Below are 18493 nucleotides of genomic sequence, written 5' to 3'. Positions count from 1 at the left end.
ATTATGTCAGTAAACCCCCTATATCTAAGTGGTAATTTTGTTTAGGTCCTTTTTCATGTTTCATTAATGGTTAAAATTGACACTTATCTACCATCAATATTATTCTTATTTGACTAACCATGATAAGAAGTCCTACATCAACGTGCCCAATGGGAAGTTACCTCATTTTGATGGGACTAACTTTGCCAAGTGGAAGCATTTGATGAGGGCCTACCTTATTGCTCTTCATCATGGTCTTTGTGAGATTGTGTGTAGTGGATTTCAGCAACCCGATGACAGAGACTGTCCAACCAATGATGAGCTAGCAACTGTCCATCTCAATGGTTGAGCTATAAATATTCTTCTTAGTGCCTTGGATGGAAATGAGTACAACCGTGTGATAAATGTTGATGTTGCAAAATAGATTTGGAACACTTTGCACCTTGCACATGAAGGGGTTGACAAAGCGAGAAGAGCAAAGATTGACTTGTTGATGGCCAAGCTAAATAGGTTTGTGATAATTGATGAAGAAGGGCCACAAGAAATGTTTGATAGGTTGATGGTGCTAGTTGGGAAGATTAGAGACTGTGGTGGTGACAAGCTTGATGATCACAAGGTGGTGAAGATTATGCTAGAAGCTTACTCACCAAGAAATGAGACTGTAGTAATTCTAATTAGAGACAAGAAATTTGAGCACTTCACTCCAAATGGTGTGCTTAGAAGATTTTTGACCTTTGACATGCAAAGAGAAGAGGCAAATAAAAGAAGAAAGCTTGGTGAGTTGTAAGCCAGTTAGAGGGCATGAAAGTCAAAGATCTAGCACTCAAGGCAAAGAAATAAAATCAGTAAGGTGGCTGTAGCCAAAGTTTTTCGAATCGGATCGAAGATCGAACCGGCGAGGCCGTCGGTTCAATGGTTCATTGGTCCAACCATTAAAAACTAATTAAACCGCCGGTTCAATTTAATTGAACCGATTAATCGAACCGGCCACAAATAGTTTGAACCGGTGCATATACATATGATATATAATTATATATATTTATATATAATTGACAGATCACAGATAGAACAAGATAATTTAATAGTTTATACTTCATAGCAACATACACTAAATATAAAATTCATAGCAACATGCCAACATACACTGGACATAAGATCTCACTGTCTCACACCGTCACACATCAGACATAGACATAGTCTTGCAATCACCTTCATAGGCTATAGCCCACAGCCACAAGTTCACAAATTCAAATAACAAGTGCGTGATAATAAGATAGAAACACATGAAGCATGACACTCAATAAAAAATTAATGGATCGTAATCAACTTGAGGTTCTGCATCTGCTCCTCCAACTTCAATTGCAATTCCACCATAATCATATGCATCTTCATGCCTATGGTCCTCCATAATCTCATCACTTTCATCAAGGGCATCAGTCTCCAGCATATCCAAGTTAAGCTCGAAATCTGAAATTTCGTTTATCAATTTAGATGTGATGGTATATGAGTAAAAACTTATATATATGCTGAAATGATTTCAGAACTCATGAGAGAGAAGATAGAAGAGGCATTACCATCAGGTTCATGTATAGTCAGCTCATCCAATTTAGTGCGAAACGCTTCTAGCTCTTCAGAGTTAAGGCAAGGTGGATTGTCTTCTAAAATCCAAACTTCATTTCCATTTCCAATCTCTTCAAACATTATTGGGTCATAATTTCTAGTAGACGACTTGGACCTAATTTTTGAATTCACAAATATGTATTATTTATGCAAATGCAAACAGTTAACAAAAATGATAATGAGGGTAAGGAACAAGAGAAAGGTTACCTTTGTTGCAGTCTTAGATTACAATGCACATACACAATATCATTTAGCCTTTGATGCTCTAACCTATTTCTTTTCTTAGAGTGCAAATGTTCAAAATAGCTCCAGCTCCTCTCACATCCAAATGTACTACAAGTTTGGCTCAACACACGTAGAGCAAGCTTCTGTAAATTTGGTGCACTACAGCCATAAATTTGCCACCACTCATCTATGTGAAAAAAAATAAAATTTACTACTGCTGAAATGTGTGAAGAAACAAAAATAAGCGTGAGTGAAATGAGCTACAATAGCTGACTTACCAGCAAGCATGAGATGGCGATCATTTTTAGCAGTTGCACGCCCAAAATCACCTTCTCCATTTCTGAAAATTTTCATTTCTTTTGTCAAAGCACTTCTAAGGGCAATATCTTTGCCAGCATATTTCTCTATGACATCAAGAACTCCAGAAGTGGTGAAGTTGTACTTGGCCATAAGATCAGGATCGTACTGGTTATTAGGATTGAACCAAAATCCAGCAGCATGTAGATTTTTATCGAAGTGCTTATCCCACCGTGCATCCATGAATTGCAAGAAACACTTTACTAACTCTTTTTTTCTCTAAAATCTTTTCATGATTTCCTCTCTTGCAGAATGGAATGCTCCAAATAGGTAGCCCAGGGCACTCATCGCTGTCCACTATTCTCAGCACTCGAACTATTGGTTCTGATAATTGACAAACAACAGCACAATCTTTCCAAAATTTTTGATCTAGCACAGCTTTGGTGAACTTTTTGGCTTGTGGTTCCTTATAGTATGAATAATTTATCCACTCAGTGGAGACAACCATTGCTTGCAACACATTCTTGTGCTTATATATGCTTTGCAATGCAATAAAATTAGTAGCAAAACGAGTTTGAGCTGGGCGGAGAATCTCATGACCTTTAGTGAACTTTCTCATTAGATACAATGGGTAGCAATGGTTGTAGACATACTTTGTAATAGTTGATGCATGAGCTACAGTACTCTTTACTAAATCCTCCTTACCAAAGTCTGACAATATCAAATTCACACAATGGGCAGCACAAGGGGACCAATAAATAGATGGGAACTCATCTTGTAACATTCTACCAGCAGCAACCATGTTTGATGCATTATCAATGATAAAATAAACTACATTTTGAGGCCCAACATGATTAACTACATCTTTGAACAATCTGAACAAAAAATCTCCAGTTTTGGAACTATCAGTGGCATCAATTGACTTAAGAAAGACAATACCTTTGGGACAGTAAACCAAGAAGTTGATGAGGGTCCTTCTCTTTCTGTCAGTCCATCCATCAGCCATAATAGTGCAACCCGTTTCCCTCCAAATTTTGCGGAATTCATCCACAAACTTTCTAGTCTCTTCAACACATTTTGCAAGATAAGGACCACACAACTGCCTCATACTTGGTGCCTTGTATCTAGAACCAAATGTAGCCACGACATTAAACATTGATTGATAAAAAACAGAATTGGTTGCATTAAATGGAATAGAAGCATCAAAAAACCATCTTGCCACACACATATTTGTCTTCTCTTTGACCGCTTCTCCTTGAAGAACACTCCTAATTGTTGGTTGATCCCCTGGTCCAGTTCTAGGCTTGAAGTACTTGCCAAGACTAGGAGTTGCAGCAGGTCTTTTTTTCCCTTTGTTTGATGCAGCTATATTGGTATTGGAGACTTCAACAACATCTTCTTCTCCAGGTTCTGGCCCATATGGGTGCCCTTCCACATACTCCTATTTCTGCTTCTTTTTCCTCTCATTCCAGTCTTCAATATTTTTATACACTGTATGCTCAGTCTCAGGATTAACCTTCTTGCATGTAGCTACATTACCAGGCCATTGTTGACGGTCCTTAAGTATCAAATTTAATTATCAAATAAACAAAGAAAAGAATCCAAATAAAATCAACATCTAGACTTAGGGTTTTATCTGACAGAATTCCACGAGTTTTGGTGTTTGTCTATTTCTGCAGGGGGTTATCAGGAAATACGGAAGAAAGGCCCACACGTCGGGATTACATAGAGATATTAACGTACTGCGCAATTATCTTACATCTAGAAGACTCCAGAAGCCACGAGACCGAAGCGGAGGCGAAACGGGGCCAGAGGTAGGGCGCCCGCCCACCTCCTGAGTCCAATCAGGACTCTGCTTCGTAGGAGATCTCCACCGACCTAAAGGATGAATCTAAACCATACAATCTATGTCGGTTTGATCCAACGGCCCATATTCACTTGAAGGGACTATAAAACCAGACCCCCTGGCCCCTGGAGGAGAGAGCCTCTCAACCCTAATTCATTGTTCTTCAAGGGAGAAGAAGCCCCTGATCAAGATTAGAGCCACCACATCAATAGATATCTAGATTAGCATAGCTACATAGGATTAGAACTAGAAGGAGTCAATCTTCGATTGGTTTCCGGATCTGTCAAGAGGATTCTTGGTAATTCTCTAATTGTGCTTCTAATTGCTTTCTAATTATCTTTGTTCTTCAATATTATGAATATGACTTTGTTCTACTTCAATATATTGCTTATGACTTTGCTCTACTTGCTTATATTCAAGATTATATTGTTCTCAGTTTATCATAGTTATGTACTTGGCTTAGTTAGATTGGATCTATATACATGCTTAGGATCGTATAGCGTTTATCCATCGGATCCATGGGTAAATGATAGATATTGTGTAGGCGTGGTGCTTATACCGTATTTATCTGCGATTGTACCCAATATGCCAGATCGTGGGGTGGTTCGTGATAGTGACAGCTTCATTGATTCTTATATAGTCCCCCTCTCGTGTATTGGGCTGGCAGAGCAATATTATTACAGGGGAGTGATTGCTATGTTTCTCATTTACCTTGCTAATATCACTATGCATGGGCGTAGTCTTGTCTCGCAATGATTGCTAAGTATGCTTGCACTAATTATGATAATGCTAGACTATATAGTTGAGAATAACTTAGGGAATATTCTTGTAGTTCGTTCTAATACCATGCTAATGACTTTCTAGAGTATCTAATTGAGGTGCTTATCATATTTATTATGTGGCTAGATCAGACTAATTATCTTTGTCACTATTCATTATTTCATATATCTTTTATGTGACACTTATCCCTGTATGAAAGAGTTAGATAAATGTTCTCAATTATACATGCAATGATAGATACTCAATCTCATATTCTATTCTGTAATCAATATTGATGATTGTTAATCCCTTCCCAGTGGTAAAAATATAAATAACGATACCTGGAATACTTCCCGGTTAAAATGCTGCATCGGTATTAATCTGTGCGCTTGCAGATCCCATTCATTATTTATTTAGAAGAGCAATTGCTTATTTCAATACCGCGTCTCTCATGTCATGCTGGGGATGACAACTTGGCTTAAGTGGTGTGAGGGATAGGTTTGGCATTTTTGGCACCGTTACTAGATTTAGAGAACTTAGTCTACTTTTGGTAATGATGTTAAGAATACCCAACAGCCATTTGGCCAAATGTTCCTTGAAACGATGGATTCCTCCTCCTTGAAAAGTTGTGTTGCAGTACATGCACTTGATCTTCTTTTTGCCTCCTTCTACAATCTCTATACAATAATCCCATGCTGAATCAGTTTTCCTTCTTATTTTTGTTTCTGTGGCAGCCTCTTGGGATGGGGTTGAATTTTGATTAGAACCTCCCGCACTAACTGGAGTAGGAGTGGTTGAAGAATCCACTGCGTGTGAAAAAAAACAGTAAGAAAGTTATCAATTTTCACATGAATGAAAATGTTGAACACTTGAACTCAGTGACAATCACAAATTAGTCAGATCTGAACATACTAACAGCAAAAGATAAAGCTTTAACTCACTATTAGCCATGTTCTCGGCTCAAGCAGTGAACTAGGGGATATCTATGAGTACCCTAGCCCAAACACCATGTTTACGCTAGCAATGATTACTGTAAACTCAACCGAAAGAGATTAAAGTAAACTCATAAACCAAAGAACAATAAAACAAGAACTTACTAGAATTAGAAGTCGAATTACTGAAGAATCCTAGGAGCAAGCTTCGGGTTAGGAGAACTTGATCCCGCAGGTACAACCTCAGAGTAGACACCGACAGGCCGGGCTTCCTCCGATCTACACCTCCACTCTATCTCTCTCAATCTAGTAGAAACTAGAAGATCTAATTCTACTCACATTGGATGCTAAGCCTAAAAGAAATTTTATTTAGAGGAGAGGTATTCCTTCGAGGGCTCCTCTCAACTCTATGATGAACTTGTCTCCTCCAGGGGCCAGGGGGTCTGGTTTTATAGTCCCCTCAAGTGAACGTGAGCCGTTGGATCAAACCGACATTGATTGGACGGTTATCCTTGATCCTTTAGGTCGGTGGAGCTTGGTCCCCGAAAAGAGTTCTGATTGGAGTCCAGGTCAGGGCGGGCGCCCTGCCCCCGGGCCCGTTCAGCCTCCCGTTCGTTCTCGTGGCTTCTGGAGTCTTCTAGATGATAGAAAATTACACGGCACGTTAATATCTCTATGTAAACCCGACGTGTGGGCCTTTCTTCCATATTTCCTGATAACCCCCTGCAGAAATAGACATACACCAAAACTCGTGGAATTCTGTCAGATAAAACCCTAAGTCTGGGTGTTTGTTGTATTTGGATCCTTTTCTTTATTTATTTGATGATTATATTTGGTACTTAAGGACCGTCAACAACTCCCCCAAGCTTACCTCTTGCTCGTCCCTGAGCAAGGATGAACTTAAGAGTTTCTGCAGTGGTTTCATGCCTTAAAAGTAAGATATCATCTCTGAGTTAGAGTAAACTGTTAAGACTTAAAACTTACTCATTTTACCTTTCACCATGGGGCTTGCAACCGTCACTTGTAGCTTGAGCAGTTAAAAGATAGAACGGTCAAGTCAAGCGCCATGTCTCTTATTCTTGATCAGCTATAGCTCTGGAGTTTTTGCAGATTTTCAAATAAAACTCAGAGATTCCTTGTATGACTCTCTCAAATCTCTCTTTTATGGTATTTCTGGATCCTTAACAAGGCAGTAATGGTATATGCCTTCTCTCAAAGTATGTGGTATTTTTGGTATAAGGCATAGTGATATTGCCTTCTCTCTCACCCTACTCTAATAAGGTTTTGATATCTGGAGCTCATAGGTGGGAGACAGATAATACATACTTACAAGACATTTATTGCATAGTCAAACCATGGATCCAGAGAAACAAGTCAATAAGTCAAATCAAGATGTGCATGTGTGGCGAGTGAATGGTGTTTGGTGATGATGGTGATAACGAAAATCTAATTCTACTTTTGCTTTTTTAAGGGGATACATACCTTTCTTGCAGTTTGAAGCTTTTTGAGGAGAATGAGATGCTCTATATTTTCTTTTTCTTTCCTTTCAGGTGGGTACCTTGTAACCCTAATTCTACTGTCGGACACTTGTCTATTTTTACCTCTCGTCTCACTTCTTTCTTTTCTTTCGAGGTTCCGGGCACTTGCCCCTTTTTATTTTCTCGTATCCTCTTTCTTTTTTTTCTTTTTTTAGAGCACTCATCTCCTGAAATAATATAGCAAGTGGTAGTTACCAAAATATCTCGAGCATTTATTTCACAGGGAATAACAGGGATAGGATAATGTTTTTGGCTATTCTCTCCCGGATTAGGAGTAGAATACTTTTAGGTGAATCTGGAGATGAAAATGAGTGCATTATGTGGATGCGTACTTCCGGAGTAGAAGCAACATGTATGAGTGAACGTGCAAGTGAATCTTGATTTTAACCGCATGACAAGGTCCTAAGGGTCTACACTGCTTGACCACACTCAATGCTCATAAGCAGTAAAAGTAAATATGTGGCTCAAAGTCTAATAAGCATGTATGTATGGCTGTGGTAGTAATTTAAACTCTCGTCATACAGGAACTCATCATGCAACATTTTAAAGATTTTCAAAGATAAAATTCTCTAAAATTCTAGCATCTCTAGGAACAGATAAACAGCAGCTCAACCTTCCCATATCATATCCGTTAACAACTTAGACTTCAGATCAGGTACTCTTCCCACAAGTTCAGGTTTAGAGCAAATCTTAATTCATAACAGTCATGCCTAAACTTGAGAGAGATTTCAATTTTAAGAACTAGTCATGGCAGAGCAACTATTCATTATTTCCATGTGAGAGCTTATCATAAGGGTTCATAGCAAACTTTATTTATTTATTTATTTAGCAAACTAAGCAAAGATATATATAAAAGCACAAAATCTTTATTTGGGTTTTTTAGGATTATGCATCTTTTTATTATTTGAGTAAATTCTAAACGCGAGTAGAAACACTTAGCTGGATAAATGGGGGTGCTCTCCCCCAAGCTGGATTTTGACGTAATTTTTTCTGATGTAGCTAGCAGGTGTCGGAGGTGTATTTGAATGTTGGCAGAACCCAGACAGCGATTAGGATGTCCTCAGTTTGCTAGTCTTCTTTGATCCTTGAATTCTGTGGAGCTCAAATAGACAACAAAGCTTTGTGGAACTGGTTAAGTGTTAGCATAAAATCTCTTTGCCTTTATCATATTGAGCTTCCTCCTAATAAATTTTATTTAGCAGGATCATGTACTTATTATTTTTATATTTTTATTGTAAGATGAAAATATATTTATTTTATGCCACCACAGTGAATGTACCTATGGGTTTTATGCCATGAGCATACTCACATGGGGCTTACTATTTTTAACATTTTTATTTTCTTTTCGAGATGATATGAACCTGATTAACTAAGCAAACTATTTTAAATAGTTGAAAGGAAAAAGGATAACTACCAAGTTTACCTCTTGGCAAGGCGTTTGGTGTTTTTTAAGTCCTCCAAACGAGACTCTCCGTTTTCTCAGTCGTCCTGGGATTCGCTGGATGGCGTAGTCGGTGGTTCCGGCGGCGCCTCCTCTTTGTGTATAACTATCTTCTCTCTCCACACCTGACTCGGTGCTACGTCTCCTTACTGTATGTCTTCAGACCTTACCACTTCTCCTTCATAGTCTACCCATCCGTCCTTGATGATTTGCCTCCTCTTGTTTCGGTTGCGTCGCCTTCTTCAGAGAGGAAGTGCATGTGGACTTCTCCAGTTCCAATATAGATGATGGCTTTGATAGTGTTGAGGAACGGTCTTCCAAGGATGGTGGGTGGATCGTACTTGTGTTCTCCCATGTCAATGACCTGAAAATCATCTAGAGCTGAATGTATGTTGGTTGTAGGGGCATGGTTCCATGCAGGAGCTGATAAGTGACTGCGGCCATTATGTTGTCGTCAGATCCGGTGTCGTAGAGTGTCTTCTGAAAAGAGTATCCATTGATTGTGCACTCGATACTTGGAACACCAGGGTCGTCCTTCTTAATCAGGAAAGGCGACTTGAGTCGACGATCTTGACCTCCTCCGACAAGGATCCAATGTTTTAAGTCTTCTGGACAAGACTTCTCACTGTCTTCATCCTTTAGGTGCATCATTTGATTGGGTGTGGACCTTGACGTTTGCACCTCTTGATACGGAGTCACCCATGTTCGTTGTTTGCCCAGCAATTCAAAGTGCGGTGTTGGCAATATCCTGCTCAGTGTGTTTGTGCTCGTAGATCCAGGTCCTTCACTTGGTGTAGTCTGGGAGTTGTAAAACTCCTCCATGTTTTGCTTGAAGTGTACCTGTTCATAGAGACAAGGCAGAGATCAAGTGCATGGGCCCTGTTGGTGGAAAATACCAACAGAACCAAAAGTGTATTTGTTCTTCTCTAACCTTAAGCATAGTGAGCAAGACAAAGTTGATGGATAATAAGATTATGAGTGTAGTATTTGAAACATTTGTCAGATCAGATTGCTCAACCTAATAGAAAGATAATCTATCTATATTTATGTTTTGTTTATATCTTCCAAAGATTGAATGTGCAACATATTAGCTTATATGATTAGGAGTGTGGAATCACGAAGGTAGTACTAAGAACAAAGATTAAAGGACTAAACATGTTGAATTAATTGAGTTGGTTAATTTAGAGTTACAGATCATACATGTTTGTCTCTTTATTTTATGTGAACGCCAGAACCAAGGAGAAACTTATAAAAGTGATAGTTAAGTACCTTAAGGTGTTACCTTACTTGAAGAATGATGGTACAGTATCACCTTGTGGAAGCTTTCCTTTCTTAGCGGTTGTGCATCGTGTTTGTGGCACCCTCCATAGATCATCTCTTTATGATGAATGAGCTATGTCCTTCTTGTTCAAATTGTTAAAATTCATGTGTCTCCTTTATCTCCAATGAGTTTGTATCTCAGGACTTCCCAGGTTGATATTGAAAGTTTTCCTGTAGGGGTTAGTTCGACAAAATATACCAATGCCTACTCAAGCAGTTTTTAGTTCAGTAACCAAACTAGACTCCATATCTAATCAGATTCAGGAAAGCTATTTAACCTAAGGACCACGCTTAATTTAAAAGCTAATAGAAGTATGTACAGTACTTCCAAACTAACACTTACTAAGATAAACATAGGTAGCATGATGGCTTTTATAGAGATCTACTCAAGTGGAGAAGTAGTGTGACTAGTATTTAACAAATCAAGCATGTCTCAAAGGAAAGGACCACCAACATAGCAACATGGCAAAGGATGTTTTTATGTGAAGTACTCCCCCAAGCTTGAATTATACAAAATTCAAGTTTGGATGAATTTAATTCAATGTTGTGTGATGGTTGGTTGGACATACCTTGTGCTTGTCATTCATCCGATCTTCTTGCTCTAATCCTAGAAAGGTTAGTGGCAAGAATACCCGAAGGAATATTTCTACAATTATCTTTATATGCTCAATACACAAGGCAATGTTGCAAATAATTAGAAGTTCATGTTACGATCTGATAAGTGCTTGTTTTAGGACACTAAGCTTGTCCTTGGGAAACCATCAATCAACTCAATGAGATCTGCAATATTTATTATAGACATATGCATCGACAACCGCTCTTTTAAAGTTTTTATAAATAGAAAGGAAGAGGGGGTTGGAGATCTCAAATGTGGTAAGGTTGGAGAGACCAATTGATTGGGAAGATGTTTTATATGAGCAAGGACTTGGTGAGGTATTTATGAAATAACTTCCATGCTCACTGTTGTTTCTCTCATTCTCAAACTCCAAGGATGATTCTTCATGAATGCTAAAAATTCCTCTAGGATTGTCTCTCAAGTTTGTTTTATCTATCCATTCAATGGTGATAGCACATGGATTTTTAATGCCCTCTAGCCATTGATGTTGCTCTTCTCGATCCTCCTTGTGGTCTTGCTGACTCTTATGCATGGGATGTCTAGAGAGATTCATAGGATCATCGGAAGGTTCAAGAGAAAGAGAAGAGTAGAAATTATTAAGCTCAAGGATGGGTTGGATAGCCGAATCATGGGATTGAAATGTTGGGAAATTGGCTATTGAAACTTCCTTTCCTCGTCTCGGAGATGATTCCTTCTCTATCTCTAGGATTTTTTTATGAAGACTAGTGTAAGAAGGATGTCCATGAATGAAGACATACCTTCCTTTACTAACAGATAAAGAATGAAAAACTCTACCAAAGGTTATATGATTAAGACCAATGTGAAAATATCGAGGAAAAACATGGTCTTGTAGGGCTAGGTTTAAACCAGAATTCATAGAAAGATTAACAAATTCCCTAGGTGTAGCTAAAAGTTCATTATCTTCTTGATTAAAAGATAGGACCTCAGCTATAGAAAAGGGTTGGTTTTGACCTATTGCAATCAACTCCGGACACAAATCATAATTAGGGGCAAAGAAAGGACTTGTTGACTCCCATGGTCTATGGCTGGTCTCTGAAGGTGCAAAAAATTCAATAATAGGTGTGAAATTTGAGTTATCCATAAAGATGGAAAAAATAAAAAGATAAAAGAATAAAAGTATAAAAGTATAATACAAGATAATAGCAAGACTCAAAGTTATCTCAGCAAACCGTCTTTCTCCCCGGCAACGGCGCCAGAAATGCTTGTTGATATTTGGTAACGCAATGAGGAAATGATCCGCAAGCGCACGGATATTAGTGAGCATTTCACCCGGGAGGTTATCCAGAGTATCGTATTTATATTTTTACCACTGGGAGAAAGGGTGCATCTGACTAACCAAATCTATTGCTACTACCCTTTAGGCTACAAAGAATGTTTCTCGATGTGAGTGATGTATAGAGAAGACTGCAACCGTAGTCTCGTTCTAACCTTGGTAAGGATGATCTACTGTTCTATTGGGGAAGCTTATGGAATCTAGACACCACAAAGGATGTTCGACCCGCACCTATAAACCCTACCCGTCCTGCTAACAAGATGTGGGCTGCAAAGGTAACTCGGAAATGTCACGTTCCTCGCTACTAGCACGGTCCAGCTAGTCAGGGGATATCTATGACTACCCTAGCCCAAACACCGCGTTTACGCTAGCAATGATTACTCTAAACTCAATCGAAAGAGATTAAAGTAAACTCATAAACCAAAGAACAATAAAACAAGAACTTACTAGAATTAGAAGTCGAATTACTGAAGAATCCTAGGAGCAAGCTTTGGGTTAGGAGAACTTGATCCCGCAGGTACAACCTCAGAGTAGATACCGACAGGCCGGGCTTCCTCCGATCTACACCTCCACTCTATCTCTCTCAATCTAGTAGAAACTAGAAGATCTAATTCTACTCACATTGGATGCTAAGCCTAAAAGAAATTTTATTTAGAGGAGAGGTATTCCTTCGAGGGCTCCTCTCAACTCTATGATGAACTCGTGTCCACAGGGGCTTGGTCCTTTAGGTCGGTGGAGCTTGGTCCCTGAAAAGAGTTATGATTGGAGTCCAGGTCAGGGCGGGCGCCCAAGGGGGGAGGGCGGGCGCCCTGCCCTTGGGCCCGTTCGGCCTCCCGTTCGTTCCCGTGGCTTCTGGAGTCTTCTAGATGATAGAAAATTACGCGGCACGTTAATATCTCTATGTAAACCCGACGTGTGGGCCTTTCTTCCGTATTTCCTGATAACCCCCTGTAGAAATAGACAAACACCAAAACTCGTGGAATTCTGTCAGATAAAACCCTAAGTGTGGCTGTTGGTTGCATTTGGATCCTTTTCTTTATTTATTTGATGATTATATTTGGTACTTAAGGACCATCAACAGCGCCCAACGGGTGGAAAGGCAAACCGCCGCGACCCTTCCTTCCCCTGTGAGATAAGGTACGCACCTGTCACGTTAAAAACCTTGAGAGATCGCAGGCTGGCCCGCCGAACGGGTTCGACAGTCGATCTCGAGTACCAGAGTCAGGGATGCCCAGCGAGTGGTCGAAAAACGAGGCCTACCTTGAGAACTCACTGGGGATGTCCAAGGCGAGGACAGGACGGTCGAGAGGAATCCCCACGAAGGGAGGCAGCGAGCCGCTGGACTCTATCGAATGAGACCGGTAACCCCGACCACGTTGACCCCGCTTTATGAGAATGCCTCCGGGCTACAGCTGACCCCCTCGAACGGGGCACAGGTTCTCACTTGGATTACCCGATAAGAGCTCGACCTGGGGTAGGTGACTCTCGCTCCACCAGGAGTACGTCACAACCCCGACGCGAAACTAACCGATCGAAGCCTCAAGCCACTCTTTCATTAGAAAAGGCAACATAACCCTCAAAGGAGTCAAAGACTCCTCCAAGGGCTCGGGGGCTACCCCCGTGGGGGTCGCTCGCGTGACCCCACGAAAACTCGACTGATGAAAGAACCTCTACTCGAGCGCAAGCGCTAAAATAGAGGCTCGGGGGCTACTGTCAAGGGTATCAATAATGGGGGGCCCCAATCGAGGCACATAACGAGAAGACCCACATGTGAATCGAGGCCCCTGACTCGACGCCCCCCGTTCTCACGCGTGACTGCCAAAATACGATGTCAACCATACCCTCAAACACGGAAACAGGGTCATACGAATCGACCAAGACTCAACTGGACGGCGACCGTCAAATACGGAACTGGCTCGTACGAATCAACATGCCTCGAGTCTAAGGACGCCGCCCGCCGCCTGACGCGGGTACGGAAACCAGGGCATTTAATGCGCCTGCCGCGTTCTCACCTAACCCGACACTCACGGGAAGCGTGATAGGGAGCAAGCACCCTTCCAATCGCCCCTTTTGGCAGCCTTGTCCACCGGATGAGCCAGAGTATGGCAGAGCGCAGCGAGATGGTCGGCACGTCTTGTCACGACCCCCCTCGAGACGCCCAAACTCAACGCTCCTATCAGTAGGGCTTTGCGCGGCATCGGACCCTCGAGCGAACGAGTTCCTTCCCAAAGAAGGGTCAGGCGGTGAAAGACAGCGGCTCAACCACTCTGACGCGACAGTGGCCACAACGTACAGGCGTGCCCACGGTTAAGCCAATCCAAGATGGCGCGCAGGAGCTGGATTCAGAGGCACGTGTAATCATCACTCAAGTACTGTGAAACAAGACGGCTCGAGACCACGCCGGTACGGAAGCCTCGAGTAGGTCAGCGCGCCACGCCCCTATCGACCCCTACTCTATCACCTACGCCATGTAACCTAGGTCTCCCCTTGGAACTATAAAAGGGGAGACGCAGGAAATGATAGGGGACATGAGACAAACGTAGAAGAACAACCACACCCCATCTCCATCCATCCACACAAATACTGACTTGTATTCGCCCCTGTACAAGCACTTAGGTGCAAGATAATAGAAACATCTCCCCCCGCTGGACGTAGGGCCTTCTCTTGCCCGAACCAGGATAAGTCTTTGTGTCTTTCTTGCATCACCATCTGGGAAAGGGAACACGCACACAAATTTCACTCGTTGGTGTGACCCCCCGTGGGTAGAACACTGACACCTACCAGCGTCCAAGATGCTGCATGATGGCCGCAAGCCCCCGAGTGGATCTTCCAAAGGAGATCCATGCCCTCTTTGTGGGTGATGCACCACATGAGGATGCCTGAGGGGTTGTGTTTGTACATCTCCTTGTTGATAAGGATAAAAGTCTTGGCGCGGCGAGCCAGTCGCTATGCCTCGGTGGGGTCCGAGGGGAGTGTCCCGTCGATAAGATGCTGAAGATACTGGAAGCACCAGTCCAGCTGATCGTCGGGCATAGGCTCCTCCTGCTCGACATCCATGGCCTTAGGCTCGGGAGCCATAGAGGCTTTGGATCTAGAGACAGGGTCAGCCAGATCATGGCCCATACCCTTGTATTCTTTGTAGTCGATTGAGGGCTTGTGGAGGTCACTGACAAAGACGTCCGAGGGGACCATGGCCCGCTCACATGCCATCTTTGCGAGTGCATCAGCGGCTTCATTATACTTTCTCAGCACATGGTTGAGTTCAAGGCCATCGAAGTTCTCTTCTAGGCGTCGAACCGCCTCCCAGTATGCCTCCATCTTGGGGTCGTGACAATTTGACTCTTTCATGACCTAGTTAATGACGAGTCTTGAGTGCCTTAGACATCAAGTTTTTTTATTCCTAGCTCAACCGTGATGTGGAGGCCGTTGACGAGGGCTTCGTATTCCGCCACATTGTTTGAGGCCAAGAAGTGAAGTCGGGTGGCGTATCGCATCCTTACTCCGAGGGGTGAGATAAATACGAGGCTTGCGCCGGCCCTGGTCTTCATCATAGACCCATCAAAGTATAAGGTCCAGCACTCTGACTGGATCTGGGGTGGAGGAAGCTAGGTTCCCGTCCACTCAGCCACAAAATCGGCCAGGATCTGAGATTTTATGGCCTTCCAAGGCTCGTAGGTGATACCATCACCCATGAGTTTCACAGCCCATTTCACGATTCTGCCATTGGCTTCCCAGATTTGGATCACCTCTCCCAAGGGGAAGATGAGACCATGGAGACTGGGTGAGACTCGAAGTAATGGCGGAGCTTGCGTCGGTCCAGGACTACTACATAGAGTAACTTTTGGATTTGTGGGTATCGGGTCTTAGTGTCGGAGAGTATCTCGCTAACAAAGTATACCGGCCTCTAGACCGACAGGGCATGCCCTTCCTCCTTCCTCTCGACCACGATAGCTGCGCTGGCCACCTGGTCGGTGGCTACGACATAAAGAAGCAACGGTTCCCCTGCGGCGGGGGGTACTAGGATGGGGGGGTTGGTGAGCAATACCTTGAGCTTGTCAAGCGCCTCCTGGGCCTCGGTGGTCCAGGAGAAGTGCTTGGATTTTTTGAGGAGCCTATATAGAGGCAGCCCTTTCTCTCCAAGGTGAGAGATGAATCGGCTGAGGGACGCAAGGCATCCCATAACCCTCTGCCCCTCGATCCCTCGCTTAGAGACAATGAATCCGAGGAGCATGCCTCGGGGAACTTTGAAAATGCATTTCTCCGGGTTCAGTTTGATTCCTTTGACTCTAAGGCATTGGAAAGTTTTGTCTAGGTCAGCTACATGGCCGCTAACTTTCCTAGATTTGACCATGATGTCATCTATGTATGGCTCTATGGTTCTGCCTATGAGGTCTCCAAAAACCTGGAGTATACACTGCTAGTATGTAGCCCCCGTGTTTTAAGGCCGAGCGGAATGGTTACGTAGCAAAACATCCCAAAGAGGGTTATGAAAGAGCTTTCTAACTGGTCGGATTCTTTCATCTTAATTTTGTGATAACCAGAGTATGCATCAAGAAAAGATAAGGTTTAACATCCCATAGTAGAGTCAACTATTTGATCGATACAAGGTAATGGAAAAGGGTTCTTAGGACATGATTTATTCAAACTGATATAATCTACACACATCCTCCATTACCCATTTTTCTTCTTGACTAGTATAGGGTTGGCTAACCACTCAAGGTGAAATACCTCCTTGATGAACCCAGCCGCCAACAGCTTCTGGATCTCCTCCTTGATGGCTCGGCGCTTCTCCTCATCGAATCGGTGCTGGCGTTGCTTCACAGACTTGGAGCCGGCTCGGATGTCCAAGGAGTGCTTGGTAACTTTCCTCGGTATGCCAGGCATGTCCGAGGGACTCCACGCAAACACGTCAGTGTTTGCACGGAGAAAGTCGACGAGAACCACTTCCTATTTGGGGTCGAGGCTGGAACTGATCCTCAATACCTTGCCCTTTGAGGCCTCGGGGTTGAGGAAGATGAGCTTGGTCTCCTCTGCCGGCTCAAAGCTCCCGACATGGCGCTTGGGGTCGGCACCTCCTAACCGAGATTGTCGAGGTTGGCGATCAGGGACACCATCTCGACTATGCCCTAGCCTGCTCAATGCACTCGATGTCGCACTGGTAGGCATGCTGGCTCGTCGTGCTGACGGTGATGACGCCGTTGGGTCCCGACATCTTGAGCTTGAGGTAGGTGTAGTTGGGGACGGCCATGAACTTGGCGTAACATGGCGTTCCTAGGATTACGTGGTAGGTTCTAGGGAACCCGACCACATCGAAAGTGAGGACCTCCCATCTGAAGTTGTCGGGGTCCCGAAGCAAAAGGGCAGATCGATCTACCCATGGGGGTAGGCTCGATGCCTAGGTACCACTCCTAGAATGGTAAAGCATCGGCCCTCAGCTGAGATTTGCTGATCCCCATAAGGCTGAGGGTCTCACCGTAGAGGATGTTGAGGCCGCTGCCTCTGTCCATCAGTACCTTGGTGAGGCGTGTCTCGACGATGATGGGGTCGATGATAAGCGGATAGCTCCTGAGATTCAGGATTCGATCTGGGTGGTCGCTGTGATCGAAGGTGATGGCGTTCTCCAACCACTTGAGGTAGGCCGGCGCAGCCGTGTTAACCGCGTAGACTTCCTAGAGCTTGCGCTTCCTCTAGCTCATGGTGAGTCGGGCCGCACACCCTCCAAAGATCAAGAAACAATTCTTGACCTTGGGGAAACCGTCCCCTTTGTCATCGTCGTCCTTGTCCTTTGGTGGCTCCTCCGCATTCTCCTTGGGAGGAGCGTCGGAGTAGAAACGACCTAGGACAGTGCACTCCTCTAGGGTGTGCTTGGTGGGACCCCTATGATAGGGGCATGGCTTCTTCAACATCTCATCAAAGAGACCAGGTCCGGCAGGAGGTTGCTTAGCGTTCTTGCAACCTGCCGCAGAGACGAGGTTATCATCATGCCGGCCCTGCTTCCCTTTGTGACCGGCCCAGAGAAGTCGGCACCAGCCCATGCACCCTCATATGAGGTAACCTCCTTAGGATAGGAGGATGTTGGTGGGGTGGCGATGAGGTCAAGGGTAGACCTCAGATGGTGGCCCGAGAGATCCGCATACACACTTAATGAAGTGCTTGCGGAGGAGGCGTATGTCGCGACCGTGTTCTTAAGCCCGTAAGGGAGCGTGAAAGGCATAGTCGCGGGCCTTTCCACCATCACCTCAGGCTCTGAGGGCGATGAGGGAAGGAGCTGTGAAGTCGAAGCCCCCGGGTCCTCCTTTTGAGGAGGCAGCGGAGGCGGTGCCCTGCCCATCGGCTGAGGTGGGACAGGGGGTCGTGCTGTCCCCCTGCCAGGCCAAGGGGCAGAGCTTGCAACTCTGTGAGGCTTTCCCCTGGCTCATCGTGGGCCAGAAGCATGGGCAATTTGATGAGAGACATGCGGGGGGAGGGCCTGGATGTCTTGGCCCTAGAAACGGGGTCAGGGATCCTAGACCTCTGTCGCCCACGCCGGGCTCCCCCGCATGATGTCCCAAACGTCTCCCGTTCACTGGCAGGGGCGGGAGAGGCTTAGGACGCGGCTCAGTGTCATCACGAGGCGGGAGGAGGAC

Source organism: Sorghum bicolor, chromosome 10 (genome assembly GCF_000003195.3).
Source record: "Sorghum bicolor cultivar BTx623 chromosome 10, Sorghum_bicolor_NCBIv3, whole genome shotgun sequence".
NCBI lineage: Eukaryota > Viridiplantae > Streptophyta > Magnoliopsida > Poales > Poaceae > Sorghum > Sorghum bicolor.
The sequence above is the reverse complement of the archived record's forward strand: the minus strand, read 5'-3'. Positions refer to the sequence as shown.